General features: G+C 36.9%; 1 protein-coding gene across 2 annotated transcripts in view; it reads right to left on the reverse strand.

The window, feature by feature from the left end:
• The window catches only part of PRELID2 (PRELI domain containing 2), a 442,316-nt gene that overhangs the window by 103,497 nt on the left and 323,780 nt on the right, over positions 1 to 15,039 (reverse strand). Inside the window, exon 8 of one of the 2 annotated variants that reach the window (XM_017968616.4) lies at positions 12,019 to 12,211. The exons of the other annotated variant lie outside the window; for it this stretch is intronic. The gene's annotated coding sequence lies outside the window, so the exon portion shown is untranslated. Of the gene's footprint in view, positions 1 to 12,018; positions 12,212 to 15,039 lie in introns of those variants that run through there. 2 annotated transcript variants of the gene reach the window in all.

The following is a 15,039-nucleotide window of genomic DNA, read 5'->3' on the forward strand; positions in this document are numbered from 1 at the left end:
CCAATGCTTCTCTCCTCAGGAAAAAATTAAGCTTTTGTTCAAACTCAGAGGATTCAGTTTAGCTTACTCTCAATGATTGAAGGACAAGCATGTAAATATTTTTCCAAAAAACACACAACTGCAAGAAACCAATAACCATCTCTACTGGGGTTTGGAATAAATTTGGAGCTTGCATTGGAAGGTGGATATGTCTGACATACTAAAAACTGACTTGAGGCCAAACAATGTAGGCCAAACTCCAAAAAAAGCAGACACTGCAGCAACTAGAAACCTGATCCATTTTCTTTTCTTTCTGGGTCTACTTCTTTCATTTATCTACTTCTAAGCACCCACACTGTGGAAGAGGCTGGGAGTCAAGGGCACTAAAGCATAGGCATTATGAGCAGGTTACTCACAAGATGGTGCAGCTAGTGTATGCTGCAGGGAAGCCCAGAGTGCCATCAGAGCTATAAAAGCCACTCATTACTGGGTTCTGCTCTGTGCCAGACACAGTGCTTTACATGTGCTATTTTCTTTAATCTTTACAACATGACAAGGTCCTTATTATTACAAACATAGGAATGGAAACTCAGGTGACAGGACTCATCCAAGGTCACATTTGCTAAGTGGCAGAGATGGCATTTAAGTCTGGATCAACCTGATTTCAGAACCCAACCTATTAATTCCTCTGTAATACTGTGAAGAGAGCAAAATGAAGGGAGACAAAACCTACAGTGAAGGGCAATTAGGGAGGTCTTTCCAGAGGAGGCACCATGGGAATCTAGAATACATACACAATAGCCCAGGGGAAAGAGATGGCAAGTCACTTCCTATATTTGTACGTGGAGAGGCTGGAGGGCAAGCTGGGCCAGGCCATAAAGAGCCCAATACAGCAGGCTGAGATGGGGCTTGGTCTGGAAAGTCATGAGAAGCCATTGAGGAATTTCAAGCAGGAAAATTAGATGTCTGGATTTTATTTTTATAATGATCACTCTAGCTGCTCTGTAGGAAGTGTCCTAGAGGATGGCAAAACTAGATCATGGGAGACATGTCAGGCTAATAACAATACCAGTGAGAAAAACACATGCACGTATATGTTCATTGTAGCACTGTTTACAATAGCAAAGACCTGGAACCAGCCAAAATGCCCATCTATGATAGACTGGACAAGGAAAATGTGGCATATATACACCATGGAATACTATGCAGCCATAAAAAACAATGGGTTCATGTCTTTTGTAGGGATGTGGATTAATCTGGAAACATCATTCTCAGCAAACTGACACAAGAACATAAAATCAAACACTACATGTTCTCACTCATAGGTGGGTGTTGAACAATGAGAACACATGGACACAGGGAGGGGAGCATCGCACACTGGGGTCTGTTGAGGGGTGGCTAGGGGAAGGACAGCAGGGTGTAGGGAGGTGGGGAGGTGGGGCTTGGTCTGGAAAGTCATGGGGAGAAATGCCAGATATACATGACAAGGGGTTGGAGGCAGCAAACCACTTTGCCACGTATGTACCTATGCAACAATTTTGCATGATCTACACATATACCCCACAACCTAAAAGTACAAAAAAAAAAGAATTGAAAGCAGAGTAACGAACAGAAAAAAATCTCAGCAAGTAGTATTCAGCGTTGCAATGACTCCAGAGGGAGTGATCAGAGCCTAAGAGGCTACATAGAGTTTAATGAGTACATAGCAGTAAAGTCTGGGGCAGGAGAGATTATTTCGCTTATTTGAAAAGTAAGATTGTCTCTTTTGGAGAAGTCTTTACCCGTTTATTTGCAGTGAAATTTTTATATAGTAATAGCTCATCAAAAGCCAACTGACATATCTTGTTCTTTAGTCATTCTTTATTCATTAAGTTAACCATTTAATACTGAACAATGTCAAGGATGAAAAAGAATACTCACCAGATGGTGCAGCCAGTGCTATGATAATGAGAGAATTAGGTTAGATTCATATGACAAACAATGACGGAATAATATAGAAGCTATTTGCCTTAAAAATAAGCTAGATAGGTATTGGTGGGGGAAGGAAATGGCTGTGTCTATAAAAGGGTGGCACCAGCAATCCTTCTGATGAAGCTGTTCTATATCTTGATTATGATGGTGGCTATACAAACCCACACATGACTAAATCATATAAAACTAAATTCACACATACATACATACAAACAAGTATGCAAACACACACATAAATACATATAAAACTTATGAAATCTGAATAAGGTTGGTGTATTATACCAAGGTCAATTTCCTGATTGTGATATTATACAAAATTTATGCAAGAGGTTACCAGTGGGAGAACCTGGGCTAAGTGTACATAGGATCTTTTTGTATCATTTCTTATAATTGCATATGAATCTAGAGTTCTCTTGAAATAAAACAGTTTTAAACAACAAAATAATCTAGATCGGTGATTTCTAATCCATTGTGAGTAATGGATCCCTTTGAGAATCTCATGAAAATTATAGATTTTCTACAAAATTGTACATGCAGAACTTTTCAAACAATTTCCTCAAGTTCATGAAGCCTCTGAAATTCTGAATTTCTATACATTGTCACTACACAAATCCAGAGAAAGACACCCAAGAAGTTGGTGCTTTGCCCTCAAGGGTAATATTGTATTAAAAGCTTTTACTCTAGAGCAAAACAATGCAAATACTGACTCCACTACTTCCAAAACTCTACCACTCACCTTCAGCAAGTTGTTTAACTCCTCTATGCCTCTGATTCCCAGTGAGTAAAATGAAATTTATAATTTTACATACCTCGTGGGATTTCATAAAAATTAAATGAGTTAATATGGTAAAACACTTAAAAGAATGACTAAAACAAACTAAGCACAAAATAAACAAAATAAAAAGTGTTAACCATTATTATTCATAAGGCTGCCATGTATCATTTCCTTCCAATCTCTCCAGCTGCTTCTTGCTCTGTCTTCCCATTGCCATCCTCTGCTTTAACTATAATTCTTCCCATTTCAGAACCTTTGCATATTATGTCCCATCTCCCAGCCACTACCTATCACCTACTTATCCTCATTCAACACACTAATCCTTCAGTTACTCCATTTTAATCTCAATGCAAGCATCACTTTCTCAGGGAAGACTTCTTGGACCTCATTGGTAAGGTCAAATGTTCTATTTTTGAGCTCGTAGACAGCTCAACACTTCATAGTATTTATCTTAGTTGTAGTTTGATTATATACCTTGAGAACTATGCGATTGTCATATGGCACTCCACTAGATTTTAATCTCTATGAAATGAAAACTAGATTTGATCTTGCTCTTCATATTACCCCCAGTACTTATCACAGTCCTAGCCTCATTATAGACACTCAGGAACTATTTGTTGAATGACTGAATGCTTAAATGAATAAATAAATCTATAATGACAGAAGCTGGCACACATGCCTGATTTTATAAAGAGGCTGCTCACCCAACAGAGAGCAGGCTTCTTTGCCTATTCTTGGTTCACAAGAGAGAGAGAGAGCACATATATGCAAAGGGATTTTATATTCCACTGAGTATTTCCATATCTCTCATCTCAAGTTTTTATCACAGTGAAAGGGATTCTAATTCACTTCCTCTTTGTAAGGCACACTGGTATACTTGACAAATAAAAGAGCCATAGACAATCAAAATGCCATTCTGCTTTGGCCATTGCACTTCATTCTAAACTACACACACACACACAAAGTCACTCTCACTCACACACAAGAGAGACCAAAAGGGAAAGTTATATTTCCCCAGGTCTTTTCAAAAATCAGATGCATACCTCATTGATGTTTATTCAACTTCCCACTGTGCGGATTCGTGAGGAAGCAAATGATGTTTAATGAGAAAAAGAGTAACTTAGAAGAATAAGAAATAAAGCTTACTATCAGGCTCTCCTCCATCCCCAAACTATATCCCTAATCTTTCTAGACATTTTACCCAACATCTCCCTCCATTTCCCCGCTAGAGCAAATTAGCAGTAAGGTCCCACAGTTGAATTAATTGGATCAGTGCTGCAGTTTTCATTTGCAATGTGAGTTTAACAAATTAATTTGGTATATAATGAAATATTGTGAAACAGTTTCAGAATGGATATTACAACTACTGGCTTGTTCAATTACTGTCAAAATGCACATACAAGAAAAATATAAAAATGTGAACATATAATTGCAGACTTAATTACCACTCTGTGGTAACCAGTGGCAATCATACCAAATTTGTCAAAGCATTTAAACTAGTTCTAAAGTCTCTCTCTAATTCCAAAGAAATAAGAACACATTAGCAAATACTAAACAGACAACTAACTCAGTCTTTCTCATTTTTCTTGGGTTGTTAAGATGGCAGAAGAATTATCAGACCAGGATTTTTCAATGGGCCACAATTATGAATCTGTTCTTACAACTTCATGATTTACAATGTACTTTAATGTACATTATCTCATTTGAATTGTCTTGAGAATTGTACTTATGTGTGAAATTTAACAATACTGCCACTTGTCCTCAAAGATAGATGATTTATTTATTTAAAAAATACTGACTGAGTGTCTACTATGTCTCATACTGTTCTAAGCACTTGGAAACAGCCGTGAAAAAGACAATGTTTCTGTTCTAATGAAGCTGATATTATAGTGACATATATGAACAATAAACAAATACAAACTACAAAAAAAGCAAAATAATGTTAAGATACAAAATACGTGTCAGCTTTAGATTGGGTGTTCGCTAAACAACTCTCTGAGGAGATATTTGAACATAAGCCCTGAAGTCTGTGTTAGCATATCTGAGAAATGTCTGATCCCTACATAGTCAGTGTTATCTTCTACTAATGCATGTTTTACATAATAAGTAATAATCAAAATTCCTGAGATGATCATTTATTTCCGTCTTCTTCCTGCTCATATCATGACCAGAGCAAGTGCTTTATACAATTACCTACTTTACTAAAAGCAGATCATTTGCACTAGAATATTACTTTATGTCTCAGATAACTTCACATCTGTTTTTCCTCTGATTTTCAGAAAGGGTACTATTATCCCTGTTTTTCAGGTGACAAGGCTGGGGCTTGCCTCAGGTCATACAACAAATGGTAACTCAAAATTCAAGACTACTCCTAGTCCAGTGCCCTCTCCAGAATACATTTACAGTTGATAGAGAACTCCGATTTACTCAACAAGTACTAATATTAAATTGTTTTGTTCATTGCCAGTTGATAGCTATTACTCATGGTGAGAAAAATATAACGTTTGACCTTATGAAGCTCCCAGTCACATTGGGATCACATTTAAATAATTCATTACAAACTCAGTAAAAAGTGTAACACCTTGGAGAATCAGAGGAGGCGTTCCACAGGGGCAGTGTTTAACCTGGGCATTGAAGAATGAGTAGGAGTTTATCTAATAGAGGATAAGCTAAGAGAAGTCAGTCCATAGGAAATTGGTGAAATAGAGAGAGACAGGAAGGATGATGATGAGTAAGGAGAGCAGCAACCAGACTCTTGTGGGTGAGATGAAGAAGAAAGAATAAGGAGGGAGAGACGGGCCAACAGTCGGGTAATGAAAGCAGGAACTGGTTGTCAATGGTACCGAACAGTAAGCTAAGAAATTGAGACTTTTTCTGGTCTGAGGCAGTAGTCACTGAAGCATTGAGAGCTGGTGAGCAACAACACAATCACTAACTTAGAAAAAGCCTTCTGGAGATAAAGGGTGAGTGGAGGGCCGGGCGTGGTGGCTCAAGCCTGTAATTCCAGCACTTTGGGAGGCTGAGGCGGGTGGCTCACGAGGTTAAGAGATCAAGACCATCCTGGTCAACATGGTGAAACACCGTCTCACTAAAAATACAAAAAATTAGCTGGGCATGGTGGTGTGTGCCTGTAGTCCCAGCTACTCAGGAGGCTGAGGCAGGAGAATTGCCTGAACCCAGGAGGCGGAGGTTGTGGTGAGCCAAGATCGTGCCATTGCACTCCAGACTGGGTAACAAGAGCAAAACTCTGTCTCAAAAAAAAAAAAAAAGAGTGAGTGGAATCCAGTCATAGGTGGTGGCAGGAAAGCAGCTGTAATAGTCGTAATTGTCCAAGGAGAAGTACAGACATCTCGAACTAGAACCATGACATGTAAGTAGGCAGCTAATACTCCATCTTAGGTGGAGGAAAAAAATGGGGAGAGAGCAAATATTTAGAAAATCTTATCTTTTCCAAAGTCCACTCCAGGTCCTGGTATAGTTCAAAAGTTTTTTCATTTTTGTTTTGTTTTTTGTTGGAAGTACATTATTAGAAAGAACAGTGAAGCCCTGGGCTTTAATTCTGCTGTTGTTTGAAAGTCCACATATATATATTCAACCGCTGTGAGGGCTCTTTGATCTATCTCACTATGTGGATGCTAGTCATTTGTTGCCTGCCTCCCTGGCATTAATACATACCGCCCGTATGCATTGTCTGATCTTGTGTATATTGAGGAAGTGGGGGTAGGACATCTCTTGATTCCCCCCTTGAGTTGTTATGCTGTGTCTCTGGCCTTGACTGTTCTGACACAGCTTAAAATATCTTGTCCATTTCATTTACCTTATCTTCCCTAAAAGAGGCTGTTTTGACAAATGAGAGGTAACTGTTGTTTACTTCTGGCTAGTGTCAAAAGCTATGTTTTGCTTGACACAAGTGGCTGAGGCACTTCCTCCAAAAGGTGAAAGTTAAGAACTCTAACCTTGATAATTGAAAAGGCTGGAAAACTGTTTGGGAAGTGGCCATCATCTAATCCTTCACCGTGGGTATGATTCACCTCAAAGGACTCCTCACTCAGCTTAGGCTGGGAGAACAGGAAAGACGAGGAATCTGGAAGGCCCACTGCTCATTAAAATGTGCAGCCCCGTGCAGACTGTGCATCAGCAAGGCCATTTCCCCAGGCTCAGCAAAGTCTCTGTGCTGGGTTTGAAGGTACAGACGCCTTGCTCTCATGCAGAGAAGGATCATCAGGACCTAGATCCACAAAAATTTTATCTAGGCATAGAATAAGTGTAAATATCTGCCCCAATGGTGGCGCGTGCCTGTAATCCCAGCTACTCAGGAGGCTGAGGCAGGAGAATTGCCTGAACCCAGGAGGTGGAGGTTGCGGTGAGCCGAGATCACTCCATTGCACTCCAGACTGGGTAACAAGAGCAAAACTCGTCTAAAAATAAAAAAATAAAATAAATATCTGCCCCAACCTGCTAACCAGTATCTACTGTCCTGGTTCTACTGTTGAAGCTTTTATATCATTTAAAAAAATAGCTTAAACCATAAAGAAACTTGATTCAAATCCTAGCTTTGTCACTTGCTAGCCATGTAGACTTGAAAAAGTTATTTCATGTCTTTAAATTTGTTTGTTCCTAAGTAAAATGGTACTAATAGAAACTATCACACATAGTGTGGTAGAAATTAGACGACAAAATATATGCAAAGCAGTACAATGTCTGGCACATAGTAACAGCTCAATAAATGTTTGCTGGCATAATTGTCATTATGATTGTCATCATCATTATTCTTCTCTCTCTTGCCTTATGTCTCTACTGTGGTGGTTAAAAGCATGAGGTTTGAAGTGAGAAGAACAAGTATTCTAATCCCACCTAGACCATTCATTAGGTGTGCGATTAAGTTGCTCTCATCAACAAAATAGAGATATTAAAAACAAAACTTACTCATAGGGACTGGAGAAGTATTATATAAAAACATCAATGCAAGGCATTTTTTTTATGTCATCCCAGTTTTATTGGGTACAATTGACACATAAAAATTGCACAAAGTGTACAAAGTGATCTTTTAATAAACATGTTTTAGAATAATTACACCAAGCAAAGTAACAAATCAATTACCTTTGCCTCACATCCTTATCATTTTCTGTGATGAGAACATTTACAATCTGCTCTCTTAGCGACTTTCAAAAACTTATCAACTATAGTGACCTTGTTGTACAATAGATCTCCAGAACGTATTCCTCCTTTATAGCTAAAACTTTCTACCGTTTAACCAATATCTTCCCATTCCCTATCCTGCCCCCAGCCCCTGGTAACCACTGTTCTCTCTGCTTCTATGAGGTTGAATTTTTTAGATTCCATATATAAATGAGATGGTGCAGTATTTGTCTTTCTGTGCCTAGCTTATTTCAATAAGCATAATTTCCTCTGCTTTCATCTATATTGTTGCCAATGACAGGATTTTCTCGTGTTTATAGACTGAAGAGTATTCCATTGTGTAGATATCACATTTCTTCATCTATTCACCTGTTGATGCACATTTGGATTGATTCCATATCTTGGCTACTTTGAATAATGGGTGCATTGAACATAGAAGTGCAAATGTCTCTTCGACATACTGATTTCATTTCTTCTGAATAAATACCCAGAAAGGGGATTTCTAGATCATATGGTAATTCTGCATTCAATTGTTTGAGAGACCTCCATGGTGTTTATCATAACAGCTGTATTGTTAGAATGGCTCTTAGAATGGGCCTTGACCACATGGTTCACACTAAATACATGTTATTACTATTATCCTTACCACCACTATTTCCAACAGCACCTCAACTTAAGTGGCAATACTCCAGTGACATGTGTAAATTGTGGGAATAGGACAACATAAAAGGCATCACTCCTATTATCCTCTGTTCCTAATGACCTGGGGAGATCTGGGGCTGATGAGGAGTTCTAGTTCTCAGTTCTGATGCTAACGCCAAAAAAGTATAGACAGAAGGAGACTTTATATCATACATTTGAGTTTGATATCTTGAACTCAAATGAAGAACCCCACATAATAATTGGGAAACCATGAAAGAAGATTTCAAAGTTATTATTGCTGTTTCTTCTAGTATTCTGAACAGTAAAAATCAAGGTAGAATAACTCTTTTTGAGCAGACTAGAAATAGACACTTTACTGGGTATTACTTGCTTTGCCCAATGTTTTACATAAATTTTCTTATTCCTCGTGATAGCTCTAAGAGTTACACACAATTGTTTGTCCCATGTGTGACTGATTTACCTAAGTTTTCCAAGTTATAGGAAGCAGAACCAGCATATATATTTCCCTCTTAAATACTGTATTCTCTCTTTTTGATGTTTGTTCAAGTTATATATTATCAATAACATAGTGACCGGTTCAGTCAGGCATGCTCTGAAATTCTGTAGTTCCAAATATTTGCATATTGGACAATATCTGAGCTGTCTATTGCTAGCTAAAGCAAGAATTCAGGTGACCAACTGATTGGATGTTTCTCTTTCCATTTACATGTCTTAGATGCACAAAAATCTTTTCAGATTGCCTTGTAGAGGCTGTCAGCTAATGAGCTTATCAGTCACAGAAGTCTCTGTGATAGAAGTTGAAGTTGGATTCTATGACTAGGGAGATTCTAGATCAGATGGGAAATTGGACTCCAATTTTTATTTCCCTTCTAATAGATAAAAGTCTTTCTTGTAGTAAAAGGAAGTCGCAAATTTCACAGTCATGAACAAAGTTATATAGTTAGAAAACAAACAGTCCCTATTTAGGTCCTTTGGCCCATCCACAATTACTCTCAGATGATAAGACTTCACTAAACATGCTTACACTCAAGACAGGAAGAGGCAAGCATTTTTCATGTTGTGTTATACAGTGCACAAGTATCTGTTCTTCAAAAGTGTTTCTTGAGTGTTCATGTGTTTCTAGAGAAACATAGGAAAAGTGTATTTTATGATAAATTTTGAAAACTAAGTAAAACATATTTTAAGAGTCTTAACTATTTGACTTTGCTGAGCCTTTTACCTTTTAGTAGATAATGCAAATGTCTGAAAAGGGACTCGAGCATGCATCATTTACCCAAATTATTTGATCACAGAACTTTTCAGCAGAGTATATTTGAGGAAAAGCTGGTGCAACTAAAAAGTACGTGGACTGTGGAGTAAAGCAGACTGTACCTGCCTCCCTCCTCACTAGTAAACTAAGCCTGAGTCCCTTTTCCTGTCACAAAATGACAGGTAATTAACTCAATCAACCTACCTAAATTAAACAACATAATAAATGCAATATATTTGGCTTATCATGGTAGTTTCCTGGTAAATGTTCGTTTCTTTTTTTCTGTGCTAACAGTGCTGGGAAAACCAAGCTGACACGTATCACAGAAGTGGTTGAACGTCCAACAACCTATAATTTCACATATAGAGAAAGTCTCTGCTGGGTGACAAAATATCTCCAGACTATAACTTGAGCCAGCTCATATGAAGTGACTTTAAATGAATTTCTCCTTATAGAAAATGTCATTTCAACAGTATTTTGCTATTTCACTGATCTAAGACTAATATTTGATATTCTTCTAAGATCTTATTTGTCTGACAGAGTCCTTTAACATTAGACTTCTTCTCTAGGCAGAATTTAACAACTTCATCCCTGCCATTCCACAGAATTATAGACCTTGCATAGGTTTAGGACTCCCGGGAGACACATGTGTAATATAGACATATGTGCCTTTCCCTCCTCTGTATCTCCTTTAGATGCAATGGATTTAATCATATTTAAACTTGGTTAAAAGTTACACTTTGCTCTTCATTTAAATGGCTCTCTATGCACTATTTCACTTATTCATTTATACTTTATTATTTCAGAGATTTTTTGGAGATTATGTCCTTAGACTCCCACAAAGTAGATATTTTTATCACTATTATACTGTAGCCCAGAGAGTTTAAGTGATTTTCTTAGAGTCACACAACTAGTTAAGAGCACAGTGAGACTTGAGCCCACTCCCCAGCCTAATTCATTTCCCAGTAGTCAGAATTCAATTCAATTCAATATTTATTTACTATGTAATAGATTAGGCACATAATAGTAAGTTTTATTGCTGTCACCAAGATATGGAGTTTATTATTATTATATTTCAAAGGGCAAGCTTCCTGAAGTCATAGTCAAAGTGCTGTACTCACAATTGCTTACTTTTGAGGAAATAAGTCCTCCAGGCCATGAGAAGAGGTAGGATGGAAGGAACAAGGAGACATGTGTATAATTTCATAGCTGCCTGTGTTCTGCAGATTCCATTTTGGCTCCAATTTTTAGAGAAAAAAAGGCCTTACTCTAAAGATGAGCCAATCGTCCTCATCCATTCATCATATCTGTGTTTTAAGTCATTTATTCTAGAGCAATAGTTTATTTCTCTTTTTCACTTCTTCCTTTAGTTCTGACATGTGACATACTAGAATCAAAGAATGGGCAAAGTAATGTTCACAACCATATGTCTGTATGGTATTTAAAGGTTGATATTTAAATGATTTGACATTTCCATTACAACCAATTCCTCTGAAACCAATTTTAGGGGATAAAATGGCAGAGCAGCCCCTTGCCTTCCATCTAATCAAGGTTAGTTAGATGTGCAGTGAAAAAAGTACCACAAAATTTGTATTGGCCTTGTTTCCACACTGTATGTCTCATTGACCAAAACAAAGCTCTTTAAAAATGAAGACAGTAAAAAAGACCTGTGGTTCTCTCCATTACGCTGTTAAGGAAGGCTGAGGGATGGCTTCACAAAAAGAAATGGGTTTAAAAATTGCTGATGCATCCTTTATCACTGCAATTTCCACAAGGTTATAAAAGTCATGGTTGGATAAAATCTTGAAAGTGCCAAAGCAATGATCTAAGAAATGAATGCAGATAAGCCTTCTCCATTTTAAATTATGAGCAGAACTAGAATAGAAATTGTATCATTGCTGAAGAATCTAATATTAAGTATGTGATTTTGCTCATTTGTATACAATAGGAAGTAAATCATTTCATGGACTTTGTGCAATGAGTTCGAAATGCAGCTGCCAAGTACTCTCAACCTTGCACTACTGGTTAAAAGTCTCTATTTCTCCACGTTCTTGCAAAATGTTCTAATGCACTCTTTTATTTATTTCCTATGTGAAGGGAAAGCTGGGGTTCATGTTCTGCATCTTTAAAAGATAAGGGAAGAGAGGAAAAGATAGAATGTCCCTCTCTCTAAGAGTCCATAGGGGCCAGAATACTTCTGTGCAGTTCAAAACAATTAACTTAGTCCTGGCCCCTTAGAGGCTACAATGAAATACTGGTTTTAATGCCCATGTGAAAATAAGGACACAGATATTTTTTCAAGGCCTAATAAAGTGATTCAAAGGGTGAATAAAAGAAAATTTGTTATACTTTGTATGTCTTTTCCAGGTCCTTTTGGTGTATATTTCATGAGGATGTAGGTGCATGGAGGGGTCCTGAGCACATTCACAGGAAGTCTAAATGAAACAGAGGAAAGCAGAAGTTACAAGAACTTTGTTGTGGAAGAGAGAATTCAAAAATTTTTAAGTTTTCTTCAATTTAAAAAAATTAAATAAGCATTATCTAAATACTAGAAAATGGATAAAACGAAGAGAAGTTTAAAATTTTTCAATCAACTAGAATCCCATGTTGTAAAAAAATGTTTTCTATGCATAGTTTTCACTTACCAAAAGGGAATACATATAGTTTTGTAAACTGCATATTTCACTCAGTGACATATTTTGATTCTAGGGGAACAGGCAGGCATAAAAGTTCTGAAGGCATCTTGTGGGAGAAGAAATGAAGAGAGTCAACCAAAAAATATGGGCTGGATAGACTGGTAGGTGATAAAATGGAAAAGCAAAGAACATACTGATTTCATTTCCTTTAGATATACACCCAGTAATGGGATTGCTGGTTATATGGTAGTTGTATTTTTAATATTTATTAGCAACCTCCACAATGTTTTCCATAAGGACACTGTTTACAATTACACTAAACAGCAGATAAGTTTTCCCTTTTTTCCACATTCTCACCAACACTTGTTTTCTTCTGTTTTGTGATAATAGCCATGCTAACAGAAACTACGAGGTATCTTGTAGTTTTGATTTACATTGTCCTGATGATTAGTGATATTAAGCATCTTCTTCCATATTATTGGCCATTTGTGTGTCTTGTTTTGAGGAACTTCTATCAAAGTCTGGTGTCTTTTTTAAATTGGGCTATTCATTTTTTGTTTTGTTTTGTTTTACGGTTGAGTTGTTTAAGTTCCCTATATAGGCATTCTAGATATCAATACTTTGTTAGATGTATAGTCCACAAATATTCTCTCCCATTCTGTAGGTTGTCTCTTAATTCTGTTAATAGTTTCCTTTGCTGTGAAACAGCTCTTTAGTTTGATGTAATCCCATTTGCCTATTTTTCTTTAGTTGTCTGTGCTTTGGCAGTCTTATTTTTAAAATCCTTGCCCAGCTCAATATCACAGAGCACTTCCCCTACGTTTTCTTCTAGTAATTTTATAGTTTCCAGTTTTACATTTAAGTTTTTAATTCATTTTGGTTTCATTTTTGTATGTGGTGAGATGTAGCCATCCTATCTCATTTTTCTGCATGTGGATATCCAATTTTACCAGCACCATTTATTTTTAAAAAATTTATTTTCCTCAATGTATGTTCTTGGCATCTTTGTCAAAATCAATTGGCTATAGGTAGGTGGATTTATTTCTGGGCTCGCGGTTCTATTCCACTGTCCACTATATCCTTGTGTCCTTTTTATGCTATTTTGGTTACTATAGCTTTGTAATATATTCTGAAGTCAATTAGTGTAATGCCTCCAGATCTGTTCCTTTTTCTCAGGATTGTTTTGCATACTTGGATTCCTTTGTGGTTCCACATAAATTTTATGATGGTTTAAAACCTCTGTTAAGAATGTCATTGATATTTTAATAGGGATTGCATTAAATATATAGATTATTGAGTAGTATGAATTAAAATTTTAATTACTAAGTCACACCAGCTGTGTTTTAAGCACTCAATAGCCACATATGGCAAGTGGCTATGGCAGATTATTGAATATTTCCATTATCACAGAAGGTTCTATCAGACAGAACTAGCTTTAACCATTTAGCTACTAAAGTATCTATAGTATCAGAAGGTGTCCAGCTGTCTGTTACCTGTCTACCATTAATCATGAGACTTTTTAACTCTGGAAGTAGTTGGCATTGTGTTTTTCCTGCTTTCATTCATCCTGGAGAAATATGAAACCCCCCTTGCCTGAATGGATAGATTGTCCTGCACTCAGTGGCATCCAAAGACAGAGGAGTACTTCAAGCAACCAATCTTTTCTGCACAAAGTGTATTGATATGAGGACATAGTTATGAGCTTCAATGAATGAAGCAAATTTTTGAAGCCCTTGTTAAAGAAAAGATTTATAAGGGCCATTTCTTGCTCAAAAGCACATACTCTATCAGCAGAAAGCCTCACTGCATAATTCAGAATACCTGACAGCATCACCACAAATCATCTGGACCAATCATGTAAGACAGCCAAATAGTAACCTGACTTGTAAGAATCCAAACTGCTGAATACTGGTCTTCCAAGAAGTAGAAAGACAATGAGATAAGAAAATCTAAAACAGCCAGAACAAGGAGTATCCATCAGAAATTAAAATACAACCAAGCCAACTGCCACTGTGGACAATGTGCAGTGTTTTTACAATATGTAGGGTGTGAGGAGTAAACAGACCCAGATTGAGTTAGTTATGGAGAATTCATTACCAGTTATTTACTGGTTTCCATTTTGAGAATACACACATAGCAGAGGATCACCAGCTTATTAGTACCTGAAGAACTGACTTTGGCTACTTTCCCCAAATGTGTATTACACGCCATTTATGTCAGAAACAACCAGGGGTTTGTTCAAAAACAAAATCAGGCTTTTGACCCCATCCACATCTATTACATCAGAATCTGGGAGTGGAGCCTAATAATTTGTATTTTATAAGCACTGCATGTGATTCTTATGTACCCGAAATTTGAGGACTGTTGAACCAGGAGAATAATTTGCCTTCTCCTGCACTATCTTGCCCTGCTTTTTTCCTTCTCTACCTTTTTCTCCTCCTTCCCTTTCTTATATTATAAAGAATATACTCAAAAACACAAGAAAAGTTTTATGTCTGGCACACATACATTATAAAAATTAAAGCATTAATAGTTATTAAATCATAACTGTTTTTGCAAAAGCATTTATAATAATGAATATCTAATAATAAATATGGCACAATAGTAATACAGTTAATTATAATAAG

Source organism: Callithrix jacchus, chromosome 2, assembly GCF_049354715.1.
Source record: "Callithrix jacchus isolate 240 chromosome 2, calJac240_pri, whole genome shotgun sequence".
In the NCBI taxonomy this organism is placed as follows: domain Eukaryota; kingdom Metazoa; phylum Chordata; class Mammalia; order Primates; family Cebidae; genus Callithrix; species Callithrix jacchus.